Source organism: Rhagoletis pomonella, unplaced genomic scaffold (genome assembly GCF_013731165.1).
Source record: "Rhagoletis pomonella isolate Grant_MI unplaced genomic scaffold, Rhpom_1.0 Rhpom_scaffold_01287, whole genome shotgun sequence".
In the NCBI taxonomy this organism is placed as follows: domain Eukaryota; kingdom Metazoa; phylum Arthropoda; class Insecta; order Diptera; family Tephritidae; genus Rhagoletis; species Rhagoletis pomonella.
In genome coordinates, this window is record NW_023459841.1 from 1 (window position 1) to 12,353 (window position 12,353).

General features: G+C 38.9%; 1 pseudogene; it reads left to right on the plus strand.

The window, feature by feature from the left end:
* The first annotated feature begins 70 nt into the window (after positions 1 to 70).
* Positions 71 to 9,936, plus strand: LOC118752176 (annotated as a pseudogene).
* The last annotated feature ends 2,417 nt before the right edge of the window (positions 9,937 to 12,353 follow it).

The window sequence follows — 12,353 nt, forward strand, 5'->3', positions numbered from 1 at the left end:
TATTGAATTTTACTCAAGTACTCATACCTCACTTACATACCTACAAAGACGCATGCCTTTGTAGGAATATGTATATAGTATATACATATATTTATATATATATGTCTTTTAATGCTCTCCTATACTTAAAAACAGATTCCATCGTATATACCGAGGCAGCCCCAATTGGCGCACATGTCCAACGAACGCCCTATGGTGCGATCACCATCGGCATGGCATGCACCGGCGCCGCCACCGGATACCCTTTATAATTTCATGTCGGCCAATCATAAAAATGTAAATTGATTAAATATGAAAAATTATACGATATTTAGATTATCTAATTTTAACTACACTGTTGTATCTACCTATTTTCAATGAATTTTGAACAACAGCCTTTATTTAGTATTTGTTTTTTTCAATTGCCATAAAATTCTTTGTTCTTTTCTTAAAGAGTTTTCGAAATTTAAATCCTTTTTGGCCGTAAAAGTTATAACATATTATTTTCGAAACTGATTTTCCAAAATAAGAGCTTACAAATTAGTTTAATACTATTGATACAAATGATAAAGTTTGTTTTACTTTTGTACTTTCTTTGATAACACAGTGCTATCTCAAACAAAAAAAAATTAAGAAAATATCACGGAATACACCCGAAAACAAGTTAAGGTAGCTTGCTACAAAAAAGACGGTAGTTCCACTTAGGGCCGGTTGCTCAAAGCCTGGTTGACACTAATCATCGGTTAACGTCGATAACGATGTTTAACCGGGGATTACTGTCAACCAGGCTTTGAGCAACCGGCCCTTATTGTTTTTGCTGGTACTATGACAAATTTATCGAAATCTCGTCGGAACTTATACAGCAGCGAAAGATATTTTGTTTACCATAGAACGATAACTAATGTTTAAAATTGCTTTAACCAAAAATACCAAATGATTTCTTAGTTTTATGTAACTATCATTTGAATGAATGTGACTAGTGGGACACTGAAAGGAACTCTAGTTTACCCTTGTGCACTCAAAGATGAGTTTTAGCCAAAACATTTAATTTTCTCGAACGATGTATTTGTGTTGAGAAATATGCATTATATGCTTTGGCTTTCTATAAAAATGAGATTTATATAACCTTCATAGAAATATTAAAACAAATTTACAGTTGTGACTTGTGGGACATCCCCTTTTGACAGCTGTAAAGTAATTATGCATGAAATAAAAGTTTCTATAGACAAAAGATACAACTGATTTGGGTTTTTTTAATATTTTCCTTTAATTAGTTGTTGCTTTTTATATTTCACGACGATGCGATATCGCGCCTTTATGTATTAAGGTACTGATATGTACATACATACAGTTCGCAAAATAATAGGTGTACGATATTTTGGCCAGTCTTGGCTATTTTTCTTTTGTTTATTTACTGTCTGAAATAACTTCGTGGGAAGGATACAGCCCAGACAACCTCATAAATTTTTTCAGACAATGCACCTTCGCTGGCCTGAACACTCTCAGTCCTGATGGTATGCTCGAACATATTAACAATTGTTTGATTTCGAGTGTTCGAGGGTCAAAATCAGAAGTAAATGGTTTGACAGACAATTGAATGAAAGTAATAAAAAAAATTTAAGATATACCAAAAGATAAGATATATCACAGTTGAATGGGTAGAGCGTATAAGAAAATGATACAAAATTAAAAAAATACAATATATGGAATACAAGGTTGAAATTAATAGAGGTGATAGTCGTTTAATGTGGAAGTACTTATAGAATATTGTCAATAATACAGATCACGAAGAAAACATCAAAGAAGTTCTAATCAATGGCAAAAAAAATATAGAAATAGTACTGAATCGCTGACAAATTAAATAACTACTTTGTGGATAGTATCGTTGATATTAATAGGAATATAGAAAACGTTAATTGTGATCCGATTCGACAAGAAAATAATCAAGGGACCTTAAAATTTTGTGAAGTTAGTACAGATGAGATTATCCATATAGTGAAGAAGTTTAAGATAAAAATTGGTGGAAATAATTTACTATCCGTGGGTGCAATCAAAGACTCAGTTGAATATATGGTCCACTTTTACGCCCTATTTGTAAATAAAAGCCTTCAGTTGGGAATAGTACCGACAGAATGGAAAACTTCAGCCATTGTCCCAATAAAAAAGGTCACAAAGACACCATGAAATCCGAGGAACTTAGGCCAATAAACACTCTTCCAAATTCAGGAAAAATACTGGAAACGGTTGTAAAAAATCAACTAATAAACTGTAATGAGTCAAATAAAACATTCACCGAGTAGCAGTCAGGTTTTAGGGCTATTCACTCATTAGAAACAGCGCTAAAATCGATTTTATCACATTGGAAGGAGGACCTGAATTCTATCTTGGAGGTGTTTGTGGGTCTTAATAGAGCCGTCGAGATGATCGACAGGGAAATTATGCTAAAAAAACTCGAATAGATTGGTATAGATAACATCGAACTTACATGGTTCCGTAGTTTTGGCTGACTTCCTAAACGTATCAATACAATGTTTGGATACTGTTATACTGCGGTATTCAAACTGTTTGTATATGCAGAGTTGCGACACATTGCAACCATATACATTGCATATTTTAAATATATATATAATATAGCAATGAACAATTTTTCTGAATTTTCCATTTTTAAAACACCCATGGTAAACAATAACAGACGAAGCATAAACTTTGTGTCTGATGCGCTGATTGCTCTAGCGAGGCGTTTCGATAACTTTTACACTGTCAATATTTTGTAGTTCGGCGTTATGGAACATTCTACTTTTGTCTCCTATGGTTACGGTGACCATTCGTACCGATTTTGGCAGGACAGTACCAATTTTGAGAAAATGGTCCCGCTGAATATTTTTTAAAAGTCGAGACGTACAAGTGTCCCGATTTTTCATATTTGTAACGATTAAATACCGATCTTCAGATTATTTATTAAGTTAACAAGAGTCTTCTCTTCCTGTGCTCTAGCCCAAAAACAATTATTCATACTAACATGGTAGCACTTTCGTTATCACAAAGAACATAGAATATAGGGGAACCACAAACATAGCCATCATCCTTATTTTCTATGATCTTTGGTTATGTTTTATTTTGTCAAACTGGAAATCTCGCCATATTGCTGTCATCATTCTTGTCAAAGTTTTTTTTAAGGTTTTTATAACTTTTTGTTAAGTTTTTCTTTTTTGTAATGAAACGATTCTAACTTGAATTTAGTGAAATTATAAAACAATATAAGATGTTGATACAATGGCGAAAATTTAAATGGGGGAGAGACATTTGGCCATTCCCCTTTGGATTATTTATTGTTTATTATTTTTTTTTATAAAAGTGTGGCTTTTAAATCAAACTTCGTACAAAAATTTGCGAAAATCAAAAAAATTTTATCATAAAATTGAGCTATTTAAATATATTTCTTAGAAATTCTGTGAGTAAAGCGAAGTGCAAATTTGGTAATTTTTTTGTAGAAGGTGTTGGCCATTTCCCCAACAAACAAATTTTCGAACATACTTTGTATAGAAGAAAATGCGCGAACAAAAAATTTCCACAAATCAACGGTAAGTCCAAGCCACTTCGAACTTGCACTTAAACTAAAATGATGATTGCATGCTCTCAAAACTTCTAAAAATCTGATTAAACGTTTTAAAATTTTGATCAATGTTCTACAAAGTTTGAAATCTTGATCTACTGTTTTTTTTTTTAGATATTAGTAAGGTATATTTTCATAAAAAGGTCATAAACATTTTTTAGATATAGAAAAGTAGCCAAAACTTGCTAAAATGTCTTTTCCCTATTTACATTCTCGCCACCGTATATATTGTTTGTATATATTTTTGAGATCGCTGTTCAAGTTTTTTTTCTCTTTGTTTTGTCTTAAATAATATTGTATATAAAAGATGTTGTCTTTTTATTCTGAAAACAAAATTTTACGTTCGGATTCGATGCTTTAGAAGTGTCCCAATTTCGGTCCACAGAAATCTAGTCATCGTAGCGATAGGGTCTTTCTATATTAAGTTAATTATAAATAATTGCGCCAAGCACAAAAATAACTTTTTTTCCATATCTATTAAAAAATTTAGGGTGTGTTCCGTGTTTTTTTTTACACTGTAATTTTCATAACTTTCAAATTTTCTTTATAGTCTTTCATTTACATTATGTTGCTCACACCTTGTTTAGCACTTCTATTTAATTACATTTAATGAACTTACTCTTCTTAGTACTGCCTTTATTAATTGGTACTGGGATACTAACGTGGTCGTAGATTAATCCAGAAACTAGTATGAATGTATAAACCCTTATGTTATTCTATGTAAATACATCATACGTTAGCTGGTGCTTGAGTCGTTTAACTTTGGAAATATGTATACAAATTTTAACTTTACGTTTTCATAGCTCGAACATCAGATGAATACTTTGCTGCCACGTTCGCTACTACCACCTTTCGATTCGATGGACTTATCACTACAATCGAGTCGTAGCTCCAGCTCTCCTCTGAACAAAGCAGTTGGGGGCCACGCGCCCGGCATGTTGCCACATGAGTATGGTGGTCATAAGCATGGTGCTACCCCACAGCCGCCAGGCTCTTTACCGCCTCATCAGCACCAGCAACATTCACACCTGCAGCAGGCGCATCAGCATCAGCAGCAACAACAACAACAACAGCAACAGCAGCAGCAGCAGCAATCGCAATCACAGTTGCATGGGTCAAATAGTTACCCGATGTAAGTTATTAAATTATAAATTTTTAGAAAAGCTGTTCTATTTTTACTTTGGTTTTTTTTTGTCATAACTTAAAACCGAACTCGCCCTCTAGTTTAGCGCAACAACAACAACACCAACAACAATCACAGCACGCACATCATTCTCAATTGTCGGCGCTGCAAACTTCACCAGCCACCCATGGCATGCAAAGTGCTACACCGCAGTCGCCGGCATCACCCGCAGCAAGCCAGGGTTCCGGTAAATATATGAATACCAACGGCAACGATTGCGAAGGAATGCTGCCACCCAGTGGCACAAATTCTAGTGGGTCAACTACAGGAGGTGGAAACAATAATGGCGCTGGTGGCAGCAATGGCGGTGGTGGTGGTGGTGGTGGTCCGAGCCCTGTTCATTCATATATGCGCGAATCGAACGATGCGCCTACACACTTGGGTGATGGCTATGGAAAATTGTCACATTTAGCACGCAACTATGAGGCTGAGGTATTTATTTAACAATAGAATAATACAAGTGAAAATATCGCGTGTTTTAATTTTATTAGATGCAGCCCAAGGGTGTGAACAAGCCTGTGGAGTTGGTCAGCAAAGATTGTAATTATCCTTCGCTTATATCCAATAAAATGACACCGCATGCATCACAACAATCACAGCAGCAGCATCAGCAACAAGCGCAGGTTTCTCCCAAAAAACGTAAATTAAATTTTTAATTTATTTCAATCGTATAGTTCTTAACGTTGCTTTCACATTTTCGCTTCCTAAGACTCACCAATGCGCAATTATCATGCACAACAACAACAACACCAACATCATCATCAACAGCAGCAGCAGCAGCAGCAACATTCACCTTTCAACAATCCTTCACAATCTACAATGAAACATAACGGCCCGCACACGCCGCCCACCCCACAATCTCCTGTTATGCATCAGCAATCTGGTGGTCCTTTACATGGTATGGATTACAATCAAATGCATTTGCAGCAGCAACCGCCCCAACAGGGCGCTTATCCCCATCAGCAGCATTCGCAGCAGCAGCATATGTCACAGCACTTGCCACCGCCACCGCCACAACATGCTATACTTTACCCACCGCATCCGCACGCACACTCACACTCACACAGTCTTTTGCCACCACAATCGGCGCAACAACAGCAACAATTGTCGCAGCAGAACCAACAGCATCATGTTTCATCGCAACAACAACACATACACCCGCCAATGCATCAAACGCAGCAACAACATCAGCAGCAAGCGTCACCACGCATGCAACAACACCAACAGCATCAACAACAGCAACAGCCTCTACAGTCACATCAACAAAATCCATCGCCACCGATGCCCCATTCCATGAGCACGCAGTCACTTCACAGCAATCCTAGTAATCTCACGCGCCCAGAGGACACGTCGGCTGTTGCATCCAACGCATCAAAGTCCTCGACATATAATATGCATGTAACTGATATGAAGAAATCGTCGCCTCACGGCAGTAATACCATAACAGCTGATCTATTACCGGCAGCAACTAGTGCCGCTGCTAATATTCCGTATTCAACAAGCGGGAGCAGTGTACCCAAAACAAATAGCATACCCGACAGCGCAGAATCGCCGTCGCCGGAAGCTGTTTCATCGCATTGCGAGTCGCTGGACTCGAATAGTAATAGCAGTGGTGGAGGTGGTGGTGGTGGTGGGAGTGCCGGTTTTCGACACCGCCTACAAAAGGGCGGCAGCGGCGAAGGCCAATCAGGAATCACTGAGCATGATGCTGTAGACTTTGACAATGTTTTGATGTCGAACCAAAGCAGAGCGGATGTTCAGCAACAGCGGCAGCAATTGGCTCGGAACAACATTCCTAGAAGTCCAAAGTCTTCTCCACCAGAACAAATGAGACGCTCGCCACGCAAATGTGACATGTGAGTAATCTCTCTTACTTATTTGATTTGCTAATTTTAATAAACTTGATATAAAAACCAAATTGCAGCAAGTCGCCTGTCAGCAACCTAAATAAATCTCCTCCCACTGCTACAACAAGCTTGGACACGCTACACATACAACACGAAAAGATGTCAATAGCCTCCACACCATCTTCACCAACAAACCAGGCCGTGGAGAATGGCCGCATACCAACGGCAGTAGCAAATACGCCTACATTACGAACAATGTCCGAAACGTTTGTGGACTCAGAAGTAGAGACAATTGACAAGATCAGCGCCATGATTGCTAGCACTACAAATGAAAGTACACCGGTTGCAGATGCGAATAGTAATTCTAGTATCAAAAGTGTCGGCGAACGAGAGAGCAGCATTCTCAGCAGTGGCAGCCCAAAAACCAAAAAAACAACGGCAAGCGCTAAAGCTGCGCAATGCCGCTGAATATAACTCCAATTCAAATGGATCTAGCAATTCATATGGCGCAATTGGAAACGCACCAAGCAGGTGTATGACAATGAGTGATAATGCTATGGCGGCCGATGAATTACGCAAAGAACTAATGCAATCGGAATTGCAACATGCGGATGGATCTAATGGCGACAAGCCTGCTGCCCCTACAAAAAAAAACAGATAGTGATAGTGCTGCTGGTATAAACATTCAAACGGAAGTAGATATTCGATCGCGTCATACGCCACCACTCAGTCCGCAAAGTAATAGCCACAGTAGCTCCAGTTCGTCGAGCAGTTCCAGTTGCAGCAACTCAAGTCATAGCAGCAGTGGGAGTAAACCGGCAACAAGGGATATGACGAGCAAAACACAGGGAGACCAGTGCGCTACTATAGCTTCGACTGAAACTATCGTAGATGATGAGAAGAAAGAAAATCAGCCGGCGGACAGTAACAAGAAAACAACCACACAATTGGGTGATAATGAACCCTTGGATTTGAATGTACACAAAACAGACACAGTTACAGCTTCTTTTGAGGAGGTAAGTTTGAGAAATTTCCGCTTACTATCTTATTTTTAACAAAAATTTCTGTCAGGTTGAAAACAAGTTGGAGGAGATGTTTGCCGGTATCGAAGATGAACCAATTCTCCAAGAGCCGGAAGATATTGCTTCGCAGCCACCTGCCAATACAACTGAGGTGGTGCGCGATTTAAGCTTAGCATTAGAGTTGTCCACAAACACCAGTACGCCTCAAAGCGCATTGCTAAACGAGGAGAGTCCCGAACTGGACCAGTCTGCAAATGCTTGTGCTAAGGATGTAAGTACGCCGCTGCATGTGCGTACTGATGGTCCACCGCCGACTAAGGCCGCCAAGAAATCCACGTTACCTAGTCCAGTTCGAAAACCAATTTCCGAAACGCCACCTACTGCCTCTCCAGTTTTGGATGGAGCTGCTCAGAATGTAGATATTAATGAAAGCACAAAGACGAGTGACGCTCCGATAGGACCATCGGCTGCTGCTGGCAGAAGAAGCGGCCCACCACGGCGGCGTCTCTCAATTGCTATGGATCCGTCAAATTTGCGCATTTCGCTAGATGATGATCCCGACTATACGGATACGCGTCCACAGCGCGCGAAGCGTTCGACGGCTGCTAAAAAGAATAATAATTACTCTATCAATAACAGCGCCAATAGCAAAGACGTAATCATATGCTTGGATGATGATGACGATCAGCCGAGCACTTCTGCCGCTGCAGCTGCAGCCCTTGCGGCTAAGATAGCGGCTGCTAGCACAGCCAAAGAAGCAGCATCGCGTGCCGCCGGTGGCAGCGGGAGTAATGCAAAGGCGGCACCCAAAAACGCCAAGGGACGGAAAACCCAGGACACACGCAAACGTCCCAGCCGTGCTGCGGATGCGGGCAAGGGTGCTGGTAAGAAAAAGTTGACGGGGAAGCAACAACAACGACGTAAACAGCAACAAAATTCGTTAGAAAACGAGGCGCCACCTACGCAATCGTCTACTGCTACTGCGGAGCAAATAAAAAATAAATCACCTTTCATTTTGGTGAAACAGGATGGCAGCATAAGTGTAGTGAATGCGCCACTGAATGCTGAGGATATTAATGAGAAGCATGCGGGCGCGCGCCAACTCAAGAAACCACCAGGCGCGGCCGGGTATGCACACGATCGGAAGAATCTGCGAGGTTTGCACTCGTCAACGTTGAGTACCAAGTACGATGCAGACACAACCGATTCAACGTGGATTTGTGTATTTTGCAAGCGAGGACCTCATCGCATGGGCCTTGGTGATTTATTTGGACCTTATCTGGTCACAGTTGATTGTGAAGAGTATAAGGCAGCAATTAAGGCACCCGATGCTCTCGATTTGGATTCAATTTTCCTAAGCAAGCGAAGGCGCATTGATATGGTACAGACTAATCCTCGAAATCTGCCAGTGGTTCCAGCTAAGAATAGCGCGTTGGGTATAGGAGCGAGCACAGGCGCAACGCGCACACCCGGCGGGGTGAGTATATCAAGCACGCCACTCACAAGAGAGCTATTCAATAGCAATTCCCCTTTGCAGGGTAAAAAGAAGAAGAAATCGATTGACACAAGCACACCTATCGTCCTGCCAGACGTTGATCCACTGGATTGTACCGCAGACGAGGCATTGCAACAGAATTTTCTTGGCATGACTAAAGTGTCAGAAAGCAGCTACGAAGTGTGGCTACATGAGGATTGCATCGTCTGGGCACCGGATGTATTTTTGGTTGGGGTGCGGGTCGTGGGACTCGATGCAGCGGTCTGGAATAGCACTCACTACCAATGTACGTTGTGTAACAAACCTGGTGCAATTGTATGTTGCCTACAGCGTGAATGCAAAGCAGCGGCACATGTGCCATGTGCACGAGAGGCCAATTGGGACTTGATTGAAGAGAAAATGAATGTATACTGTCAGCTGCATGCAGTGCAAGCTGCAGTGGCAACAACAACAACAACCACCACCACCACAGCTGTAACAATGACACCAGCTGCAAACGAGCCACAAACTGCAAGTAGCGGACGCCAATCGGGCTTAAAGAAGTCCTGAAAAACACAAATGTGTAAGATTCGCCGTCCACTGTCACGTGCACAACAGCGTGCGCGTCGTCAACGTTGCGTGCTCATGCCGCAGCAACGTCGTAAGAAAACGCAACAGAATAAAGCAAGCAAGGCTGCGGCCTAAAACAAAAGCATGAAATGAATGTAAACGAAAGAGGCATGCATTAGCATTTGCGTTGGCTAATTGTAATCCCCTAACATTCGTTAGTTTTAAGCATAAATCATTTTTAAGCCTAATAATAGGAGTGTATATAAAAAGAAAATTTTGCTAAATCACTCACTACAGAAAGTACACATTAGATCAGATAATCGGTTGAAAATTAAATAAAACGCTTGCCGTCATAAACAGGCGGAAAATAATTTGGTTTAAGGCAAACGAGCTGAATTTTCCATAAGTTTGTTAAACACGTTACAAAAACTATCGCATGCGTTTATTCAGAAACATTTGTGTTTCAATGCAGAGAGAGTAAGAATAAGCGATTGATTAGCTTAATATTAATCTTCGTTTTATTTAAACATAATCATTTCAAATTTAGTTTATATACATTACATATAATATTAGTTGTTTACGTACATATTTTAAATTCTACATATAAGCAAGTACGCACACACACATCTAGTTACATAAACACATTCATATTTTACAACACGACTAAAATCTATTTGTATATAAATAACAATAATTAGCAACTATGAATAATTGTAGTGGAGAAACGATTTTTTATTATTGTAGTAGGCGTCGTTGCGCGAATAATAAGTAGAATAGAAATTGAGTGAAGCAGAGAGCAAAACATTCGGTAGCGCGAAAGAGCTCGATTGATTGTTTGTAAATTATTTGATAATACAAAAATTAATACATTTACTGGCAACACGCCTAATTCTTTATAGGCGAAATTTGCGGATTTATATTGGTTTAAATTTTGAATTATATAAATGCTGCACATTGGTTCTGCGCATGCCAACTCATATACATAAATATACACATGCATACATATATTAATGATAGTAGTAATGTGAATAATAATAAAAAACTATTACATTTATCGTAATATACTAACTAGTGCCGTTTTTTCCTACTTCCTGGTGCATATGCGAAAATGAGTCAAAGAAATATGTATCTACATATATTAAGTATAGTGGGGATGAAGGTGGAAAACAAGCGGCATTGTGCTGTATTAGTTGCTAAAAAACTGAACTAAAATAAGTTTCATATATTTTTATTCTTTCAAGGATTTTCACTTAACGAAAAATCATCAATATCCAAATCTGATAAACATATAAACTGTTAGCCTTAAATACGCAAAAATCCTGCAGTAGAGTTCTGATCATCGCTACGCTCAATATGCAATATGAAGGAGTAAAAGATGCAAAGGGGAATCAGCCAATTCTGGTAGTACGAGAGATAAGTAATTTAACGTTGCGTACTTGTTGCGCCTCTAGTTTCTAGCTAGAGAATTTTGAAGAATTTAGCTGCAGTGGGGTTCGGAAAAGTACTAAACTAGATTTTGATTGCTGAAAAAACCTTCTAAATGACTTAACAGGCGGATGGCGGAGTAAAATATGTTGCATATTTTTCGTGCTTATATGAGAACATTCATGAAAGCTTTGGTTGATAAGTCTTTCCCCATGAGGCGACTAAACTCGCAAAAGTGGCTGTAGTCATACCTAGGGTGCCTAAAAGTATGCTACAAAATGTAGATGATATTTAAAAATTCTTCATACATTTTAGTTTTTGGTTTCTGCTTGTGCTGAGAGGGCGTTCTACAACCAAATTCTAAGATAGGGCGTTTTTCAAGCAAATTCTGAAATAGGGTGTTATTCAATGAAGTTCTGAAGTAGGGCGTTCTTGAAAAGTTTTCTAAAATAGGACGTTTTAGAACTGGCTGCCGAGATAGGGCGATCTTCCACTCAGGTGACGATATGTAGCCTTCAAAAAAAAAAGGCTTACAACCGCGTAATTGTAGAGTTGGCTCATTCGCTTTGAAGAGATGGCGAATTTATTGGCATTGTATGCTTCCTGATAAGAAGTTGTAGACAAATATGATTGATAGGAAGGATCGCCTGTCCGACAGTGGTTGTAGTTTTGGTAATTTCCATCTTGATTGCTAACGCAGTACATTTTATTGCATATTTTTTTTGTGGCAGACATTTGTGTAATTTTATTTTCTAATGAAAACTCGGCTTTATATTATACATTTATTATTTATACTACTACTTATTGTTTTCTATATCTAATTACCACTAAGCATTGAAATTACAAAAAATTTGTGAAATACGTATAAAAAAGCTACGTGGAAACGATTTCTTTAACGTAATTTCAACGTTTTTTTTTTGTTTTTAATGCCGAACTTTGTCTATAAAATATTATGGCCTCATTCATAAGAAATAAAGTAGCTTTAAACAAGGTTTATATGTATGTATGAAAACGTCATTTTATTTAAGCTCTTTAAACCTGCTTTATTTTTTATGAATAAGGCGATTAATCTTTTATGTACGTAATACCCGGTGTATACCCAGCATAAGCTTAAGCGAATATATGTATGTTTAGGTTCTATTTATCATGTTTAAAAAGTTTAGGCTACACATCTCAACCAAAAGATTTACTTATAGTTTGTTAGTAAAAAAAAAAAAAATTACAAAACAAGAAATTTATC